We start from the raw sequence: 9,591 nt of genomic DNA, 5'->3' as shown, positions 1-9,591 counted from the left end.
TGTATTTACATCCTTGCACTTGAGGAATGCCATGACACCATATCCTTGTCTTGGCATTTTGTAGTCCACTGCGACGCCATGGTGTTGAGCTAAGTAGCATAATTGTACTGCTGCATCTAGTTTCACATGTGCAGGAATGTTAGGAGTTGGAATAAAAATAAAACTAAGTTAAGTGCACATTTGGTGTGATTTTCAAAATTAATTTAAATGGAATGAAGGAATGATATCTAATTTTAAGGCAGCTCCAAACAAATATAATACATTGGTCAATTAAAAAAAAAAAAAAAGTGAAAGGTAATAAGATTGAAGCAATTAATAGGGTGAAGTTGATGCTTTCTTTGAAAAACAGAGGACACACTCTTTATCTAGATTTGGAATCAGAAGAAATCTGTAACATGCATGTGTTTTCTAATCACTGTTTAAAATTAGCATCAACATACATAATGATGTGTGGAAAGATATGAAACTGCCCACCCAAAATTGAGTTAATGCACTTGGTTGGTCACAGCAATAAAGATAGCATTTTGGTAGACTTAGTTAGTTTTATAAACAGCTTTTATCTTTTTTGAAAATCATCATTATTGTTATATATTTCTCCCTGACTGGGGATTCCACCTCGTGACGGGTATTGTTGTTATGTCTGGTGTTACTGTTGGTCGAGGAACTCTGACTATCCTACAGGTGTTCAGGATTGTGACTTTCTGGAGTTTCTTGTAGGTGTTCTCTGGGAGACCTACTGCTAGGCTGTTATGTAGGGTCTTTGGCACCATACTTGTGGTTGACATGATGATTGGGATGGTCATTACTTGTTGCATATGCCACATTTCTTTGATCTCCTGTCTTAGGTTCATGCACTTCCTGATTTTTTCCCCATGGGTTTCTGCAGGTTGCCAGTATTGGGTACTGCTATGTCAATCATATAGGTAGCCTTTTCCTTTTTGTCCACAAGGGTTATGTCCAGTCTGTTGTGCGGGATTGTCCTATCCGTTATTATCATGGTCAGAGTACAGTTTGTGGGTTGGGGTCTCTAGTACTGCCTGGGGTTTGTACTTGTAGTATGGTACACTTTCTTCGACCAACTGGTATTTCCTTGCTAGCTTCTGATGTATTATCCTGGCTACCTGGTCGTGTCATGAGTGTACTCAGTCTGGGTGATCACCTTGCATCCCGCAGTGATGTGTTGCATCGTTTCTGAGGCCAGGTGGCATCGTCGAAGTGTCATCAGACACTCTGGGTTCTTTGGCGATGTATTTTCTATAGTTCTTGGTGTTGATTACCTGGTCTTGGATGGCGAGCACGAATCCTTCAGTCTCGGGGGAAGAGCGTCCCAATCGTGAGCCATGCATTGGAAGCAATTTTATCTATGTGATCTCTATGGAGATCATTATAGTGTCTGCCATGGAGTGTCTTCTCTGCCCATCTTTCTAGCTTCGTTTGTACCTCCTGGTTGGGCAGGGATTCTTTGCTTAGGTTGAGTGGGGTATACTGCTTGTCTATCTTCCTTATGGCCTGGTGGAGTGCTGCTGTGTGTTTCTGGAAGTAATCCTTCAGGTTAACTATCGCTGTCTTCTGTTGCCCAGTGAGGTCTATCAGGCCCCTTCCTCCTTCTTCCCGGGCAATTGTCAGTCTCTCCTCGGCAGATTTCGGGTGGTGTTGGCGGCTCTTGGTCATTATTGTCCTTGTCTTTCTCATGATATCCTCCAGCTCTGTGTTAGTCTAATCTATGACCCCCAAGGAGTATGTTAGCACTGGGGCTACATAGGTGTTTATGGCTTTAACTTTGTTCTCTCCATTCAGCTTTGCTTTCAGCAGACTTCTCAGTCTCTGATGGTATTTTTCGGTCAGGCAGGCCTTAAATTTCCTTGTGCTGCAACTGCTGAGCCTGCATCATCCCCAAGTATTTGTAGGCCTCTTCCTCTGCCATGGCTTTAATCGCTTTACCACTCTGCAGCTGGTAGTTTCGGTTGACTACTTTTCCCTGATGCAATCCGTGGGTCTTGTATTTGTCTAGACCAAATTCCATCCTAATATTATTGCTGAATTCTTCGGTGATCTGAAGTAGTTGCTGAAGGTGCTTCTCGGTTCCCGCGCAGAGCTTGATATCATCCATGTACATCAGGTGGCTGAGGGTGTACGGGTTCTTCCTTCCTTCTTTGAGGTTATATCCGTACTTGCTACTGTTGAGCATGGTAGATAGCAGGTTAAGTGCTAGACAGAACCACAATGTGTTCAGGGCATCTCCCTGAAAGATTCTCTCCTGATGGGGATTGGCCTGGTTGTGATGTTTTCGATCTTAATGGTGGTATTCCATTTCGCCATTGTTTCTCTTAGGAAGATTGTCACTATCGGATTGACTTTGTAGATGTTCAGTGCCTCTATTAGCCAGCTATGAGGAACAGAGTTGAAGGCCTTGCGGTAATCAATGTAGACTATGTACATGTTGCAGCACTTCTTGTAGGCTTGCTCCATAACCGCAGCATCTATGGCTAATTGCTCCTTTCATCCTTTGCTCAGCCGCTTGCATCCTTTCTGCTGTTTGGCCATTATGTTCTGGCTCTCCAAGTGGTCTGATATCTTTCTGGTTATGCAGCTCTTCAGGATCTTGTACATTGTTGGGAAGCAGGTGATTGGCTTATATTTTGCCGGGTCTTTATTATTATTCTAATTACTGTGTTTAAAATTAGCATCAACATACATAATGAAGTGTGGAAAGATATGAAACCGCCCATCTAAAATTGAGGTAATGCACTTGGCTGGTCACAGCAATAAAGATAGCATTTTGGTAGACTTAGTTTGGTTTTATAAACAGCTTTTATCTTTTTGAGAATCTTCATCATTATTATTATGGAAACTCCAAACATGAAAGTTATTAGAACCTGTAGTATTTAGTACTTTTCATAGGTTGAAGGCTGAAAGGACAGAAGATACTTGTTAATACATTAGACTTGAATTTCTGTAGATTATAATTTTTGGAAAATACATGTGAAGGAAAGTAATTTCAGAAGTAGAAGAGAATACTAGATAAATTAGGAAGAGGAAAAGTTGGTTCAGTGAGGTTGGACAGTAAATGGAAATGCTATCTGGTTACAGCATGTTTGGACTAGTTTGGAAAAAGTGGGGGAATTACAGATGCCAGTTCAGAAAAACCAAAATCCAAAGTATCTAGCAGAAACTGTGAGACAGAGTGGAGAAATTTTGTAAAAGACAAGTCATTAATTAACCAGACCATCCCAGATCTCAGAACAATATTCTGTCATAGGGTGGAGTTCAGATTTGTATAAAGTGAGTAGTTGTATCGAAGGAAAGTAACACTAGAAGCAGAAATGAAAACCCTTTTTTTTTTTGGATGCAGAGAAAAATATTTGTGATTTGTTTATATTAAGGGAAATTATCAATCAGGGTGATCCTACTAGAAATATATGATCTTGTCTAGAAATCAGTGTCATTGAAGATGAGCTTAGGAGAAGTAATGTGTTTTTTTTTTTTTTTTTTTTTGCAAGAAAAAAGACAGGACTGAATGATTGAAGTTAACTAAGCTTGTTGTTCCATTGGTTGATATTTGAGAAGTTGAAGCTGTTTTCACAGGGTATGGTTTCTTAAATTGGAAGGTGGAGTTTAGTGTGCTATCATCGGCAAAACTATGGATAGGATTTCTATTCAGTGGAAGGAGATTGTTAACACAAGGTGAAAAGAGTGGGAGAAAGAAGTGAACCATGGGTAACAGCAGCATTAGTGGGGAAGAAGAGTAACAGAAATAATTTAATTTTCATTTACCATTTACTTATAAAATATAATATTAACGAAATACATATAAAAATAACACTGGTCAACAAGATCTGCAAATTGAAACTTCTGGAGACTAGGCGCCTGCAAGGTGATCTAATTGAGGTGTATAAATCCTTGAATGGATTGAGCAAGCTCAGTGCTAATGGAATTCTTCCTCTTGCTCAGATTACTCACCTGAGGGGGGCATAAATTCAAATCGAGGAAAGACAATTGTAGAATAGATGTGGGGAAATTTGCCTTTAGCCAGCGGGTGGTTGATAGTTGTAACAAACTTCCATCTGCTGTAGTGGAGGTCAGCAACTTAAGTTCAATGCAGAACTAGACAAACCAGAGCCGTTCCAAGGGTGAGGCAAACGTCTTGCTTCAAGTTAAAAGCTGAAAGGGGTGCCAAAATAAAGATTAAATAATTGCGAACGTTTTCGATTATTTCAATCCATTTATCATCTTGCTTTTGCAAGGCGAAAATCTTTGTTGCGCCACTGTACAGATACCCAGCCACTATGGTTGTCATTTTTATAACCTTTTATTTTTATTAAAACATGTACCAGAAATGTATTTTAAATAACTCACTTTTTTATTAAAATTTTTTAAAAAAATATTTTAGGTGAGGGTGCAATTTTTTTTATTCTTGCCTCAGGTACTAAAATGGCTTGGAACGGCTCTGAGACAAACATGTGGAGTGAATGGATGGGTGAAATGGGAAGGTTTTTTTTTTTTTTTTTCTTGACTGATGCTATATAAGCTTGCTTTATTGCATCAAACGCCTCTACTAATGCTAAGATTAGTTTTTAGGCATGTTAGTATATATGTGTAAAGCGTTTTTTGTCTAAACCATAGGTTCCCAAATTTATTTGTTCTACCGCCCTCTTTTCAGAAAAAAAATTACTCAGCGCCCCCCTGGAAATCTACCTTCTTTAAGCGAACAAACACAAAGATACAGTAAAAAAATTGCGTTTTTTATGTATCTATATATCTATCTACGTCTTAAAACAGTAAATAAAGTTGTTGTAAATAAGACACCTTGAAATTATAAAATGATTTATTAAAATCAACCATAGTAACATTCACATTACACAGAAAATTAAGATAACGAAGGATAATATGAAAATAAAAATTACGAATAACATTAAAAATGATCCTAATGAGAAGGATGAACCTGGTGCGCTGCTATCAATGTATTAATCCCCGGCTCTATTTTTGTCAGCAGTATTCTTAAATCACTGCGATTCGCTATTTGCAGTCGGTTTTTTTTTTTTTTTTTTTTTTTTAACAAATTTGTGACCGCACTAAACCCACGTTCCACTAAATATGATGAAGGAAATGCAATTAAAATATTTTGTATTATAGCCCATAATCCAAGATAAACTGTAGGTATCTGCTTTTGCAGCCAGAATTGTTGGTAGCCGTCTTTGAATTTAAATTTCAATTCTTCATTTGTTGTTACATCTATCAGTTCTTCTTGTAATTTTGGAGATTCTTCTGTGTTTGTACTTGAAAAAGGATTCGGAACCCAATCGGGTATGTTCATTTTTAAAATATCTTCAAATCGTTGATTGAAGTCAGAATGGAGAGCATCCAAGTGCTGACAATAGGTAAGTCTTCATCATATTTTTCTACTGTTGTTAAATTTGGAAACTGGCTGAATTCCCCACGTCCTAAATTTTGTTTGTACAGAAGAAGTTTTGCCACAAACGCAGAAATAACAGCTTTTGTTTTTATTAAATTCAGCTCATCGCCTTGAAGTTGTAGATTTGTTTCATTAAATTTGTTAAACAAGTCTGTCAAATAAGCTATGTCATTTTTGGAATCAATCAAGTTGGCTCGTAAAGCATCATCTTTGTTTTCTAGAAACTAGCACGGAGTTAAAGAGATTATAAAACCGATTCAAACAGGTACCTTTTGATAGTCAACGAACTTCTGTATGAAGCAGCAAGCGATTGAATTCTTCAACGTTTTCAATACAGAGTTATCTGAACAATCTGTCATTCAATGAATTGATTCTGATTTTGTTGATTGCTTTAATGACATAATCTAATGACCTATGTAGGCGTTCACTCAGATTTTTGGCAACTAAATGTTGACGATGGATGACAATGTACAGCGAATGCATTCGGCACCGCCTTTTTTAAATATGCAAGAAACCCCCTATAGCGCCCTACCATCGCTGGAGCACCATCAGCAACTGACAAGATATTACTCAGGGGTATTTCTTTTTCTTTAAAAAACTCTTCCAATGCATGAAATATCGATTCTCCTTTAGTATCCGTTTTCAAATTTTTAGCAAATAATTCTTTGCAAATTTGTTCTTTTATGAATTCCATGTATGCTAAAAGTAAGGCTTCATTTCCTGGCAAAGTTGACTCATCAAGCTGTATAGAGAACTGGGATGTTTTTAAATACTCACATAATGAGTCTTCAACATCTTGAGCCATTTCATCAATTCTTCTTTGCACTGTATTATTGCTCAAAGAAATTTTATTGATAATATCAGACGCTGGCATATGCAGCATAGTGCGTATTACCTCGCTTACAGCTGGTACAATTAGTTATTCACCAATAGTATGCGGTTTTCCCATTTTAGCAATCAGTAACAAATGTTGTAAGAAGCAAGCAATCCATCTTGTTTGGATGCTGTTGAAAAGAGTTTTTTACCAATGTCGGTTGTTTCAAACGTTTTTCTTTAAGTGCTTGAAAATAAAACAAATCCTTATCTTTTTTTATCAGCATGAACTTTTGTCAAATGTTCTTGAAGGTTTCATTTGATAAAACTCTTTCGCAAATCAAACACATTGGTAATATATTGTTTGTAGGCGACTGAATAAAGCCATAGTTCAAATATTCAATACTATATTGTCTTCATTTTTTCTTAGATTCAGCCATAATATTATCTGTAGAAAAAAATTACATAATTAATATTTCTCTAGTCGGAACCAAAATTCTTTGCAATAGTTGTGTTATACTTATTAGAATAGTGTCCACGACATCAGTCGTTTTTGCGTAAGACGACAAACAAACTAAAATACTAATGAAACGAATAAACCGGGTTTTGTTCTTTGCTCAGCATTAGATATATTTATTTGATATTAAATTGTCAAATACCAAACTAAATTTATCAAGAAATAATTAATTAAAAAAATACATTAATATGCAATAAGAATTGGTTAATAGTTTTTAATCAATTCTCCGTTATTTATATAATTGTTCCTTATTAACGCACGCCTTATTTACCAACTAACACGGGGGTAACAGTTTTTTTTATGATTTCACTCCTCTGATTTCATTAGTAATGCAATAAAAATATTTTATTATTAGTAAACACTAGAAGCCATAGAAACGTACAGTAGATATGTATAAAAATACTCACATGTAAATTGCTGTTTTATTGAAACAACAATAATACAATTTGCTTTGTATGTGATCCGTAAATATCGAAGTTATCGAATATGAATTAAAATTTTTGAATTGAATACTATTACACTTGCACTATTGTTAATTGCTTGTCACACAATTCAGAAACAATCTTTGTTTCTTTGTATCTCATGGATATTCCCAACCTCGTGTTGTTTGGCATTACAAGAATGCAAAATGGGATGACTTGCGAGACTTCTTTTCTTTGGTCGGATTACTGTTTCAAAACTTCTGATGTCAACGTCTGCTCAGATCGTGTCAGTAAAATTATTCTTGCAGGAATGGAATCCTTTATCCCACACTCCACTTTAAAATCTCGTCTTTTATCTAAACCTTGGTTTTCCAATAAATGTGTTAAGGCTGTTCAAGAGAAGAATGTTGCATATCGTAATTGGCTTGTTTCTAATTCTCCAGTTTCATTTTTTGCCTACTCGCAACAATTGTAAAGCAGTTATTAATCAGTCCAAACTAGAGTTTGAACAGGCTAAGAGTAGAAAACTTGCTTCTTGCCCTAATGGTGGGCGAGCATTCTGGTCTCTTGCCAAAGCTATTGGCCGCAACTTTGCACATCTCTGCTCCCACCTCTGTCCAAACCAGATGGTTCTGTTGTCACTTCAGCCATAAAGCTGACCTGCTAGCATCCCATTTTTCTTCCAGCTCATGTATTAATGAACTTGGTAAAACACCTCGCACCATTCCCAACACGCTCCATTCAATCCCTCCTGTGGTCTTCTGTCGAAAGGATGTCAGAAGGATTTTGACGCTTGATGCTAAGAAAGCTCCAGATCCCGATTGTATTTCTCCACTTGTTCTCAAAACCTGTGCTCCTGAGCTTACTCCTATTCTTTGCCGCCTTTTTTCACTTTCTTATTCCAAAGGTGTTTTTCCTTCTGCTTGGAAATTTGCTCATATCCAGCCAGTTCATAAAAAGGGTGACAAATCCCTCCCATCCAATTATTGTCCCATTGCAATTACTTCTACTCTTTCTAAAGTAATGGAGAAATCAATTAACCGCCAACTCTTAAACTACCTAGAAACCTTCTGTCTGATCAACGATCGCCTGTATGGATTCCGTCAGTGTCGATCCACTGGTGATATTCTGGCTTATGTTACCCATTTATGGGCTAATTCAGTGGAAAGGTTCGGTGAAACACAAGTAGTTGCTCTTGACATCTGAAAGGCTTTCGATCGTGTTTGGCATAAAGGTCTTCTAAACAAGCTTCCATCTTATGGTTTGCCTATGTTTTTAGTAATTGGTTATCCAGTTTTCTCACTGAGGGTGATGGTAGATGGCTCTCTGTCTTCTAACTCTCCACTAATGCCGGTGTCCCCCAAGGTTCAGTTCTTTCCCCCACTCTTTTCCTCTTGTATATTAATGACCTTCTTCTATTGACTGGAAATCCTATTCATAGTTTTGCCGATGATAGCACATTGCATTCCACTTTCCATTTTGAGAAACCTTGTCCTGCTCAATCAGCTTCAACTTCTCGAAAATCTGCTACCAATTCCTTAAATGCCGATCTTCAGGTAATTCTCCAGTGGGGCAAAGACAACTTAGTTGATTTCAATCCTTCTAAAACTCAGTCTTGTCTTATATCTCGCAAAAAAGGATTCTTCTGCTCCTATGCTTATCTTTAGTGACACTCCGATTTCTAGGCTAAATGATATATCTCTTTTGGGGATTACCCTGACTTCTAATCTCGCTTGGCACAAGCACATTACAAATATTACTTCCTCTGCATCTAAAAAACTTGGTTTTCTCTTTCGCTCTCGACGTTACTTTTCTTCCAAACAGCTGCTCACTCTGTATAAATCGCAAATCCGCCCTGCCGTGGAATATTGTTCCCACATCTGGGGTGGTGCCCCCAAAACCTCTCTCAGGCTTCTTGATTCTATTCAGAAGAGGGCAGTTAGGTTAATTAATGATTCTTCTCTAACAGAGTCTCTCCACTCGCTCTCTCATAGACGTACTGTTTCTGCTGCATGCCTTTTCTAGAGATATTTCCATGGGCACTGTTCTTCTGAATTGGCTTCCATAATTCCCGCTCTCTCTTTCAAAACAGTCGGAACACGTGCCCCCACCAGCCAACATCCATTTACGGTCCAACTTCAACCTCACAGAACCAACTTTTCATCTTCCTCGTTTATTCATTCAACTGCCGTCTTCTGGAACAACCTTCCTTCAAACCTGTTTTCCGGAAATTACAGTCTACAGAAATTCAAGTCCAATTAGTATTAGTATTAGTAACGGCCGCATGGTGCAAGAAAGCCTATGGCTTATGCTGCACCAGCCAAAAAAAAAAAAAAAAAAAAAATCCGAACAAAACAATGATAAAAACAAAAAAAAAAAAAAAAAATAAATAAATAACTAAATAATAATAATTAATAAATAAAAAA

General features: G+C 37.3%; 2 pseudogenes; both read right to left on the bottom strand.

The window, feature by feature from the left end:
- Window positions 1–4,924: 4,924 nt before the first annotated feature.
- LOC150079386 (protein ZBED8L-like) lies at window positions 4,925–5,746 on the bottom strand (annotated as a pseudogene).
- Window positions 5,747–5,837: 91 nt separating this feature from the next.
- Window positions 5,838–6,666, bottom strand: LOC150079385 (protein ZBED8-like; annotated as a pseudogene).
- Between the last annotated feature and the right edge of the window lie 2,925 nt (window positions 6,667–9,591).

This window comes from Mastigoproctus giganteus, chromosome 10 (assembly GCF_048544385.1).
Source record: "Mastigoproctus giganteus isolate SK-2022 chromosome 10, ASM4854438v1, whole genome shotgun sequence".
NCBI lineage: Eukaryota > Metazoa > Arthropoda > Arachnida > Uropygi > Thelyphonidae > Mastigoproctus > Mastigoproctus giganteus.
This window is presented reverse-complemented; position numbering and strand designations above follow the sequence as displayed.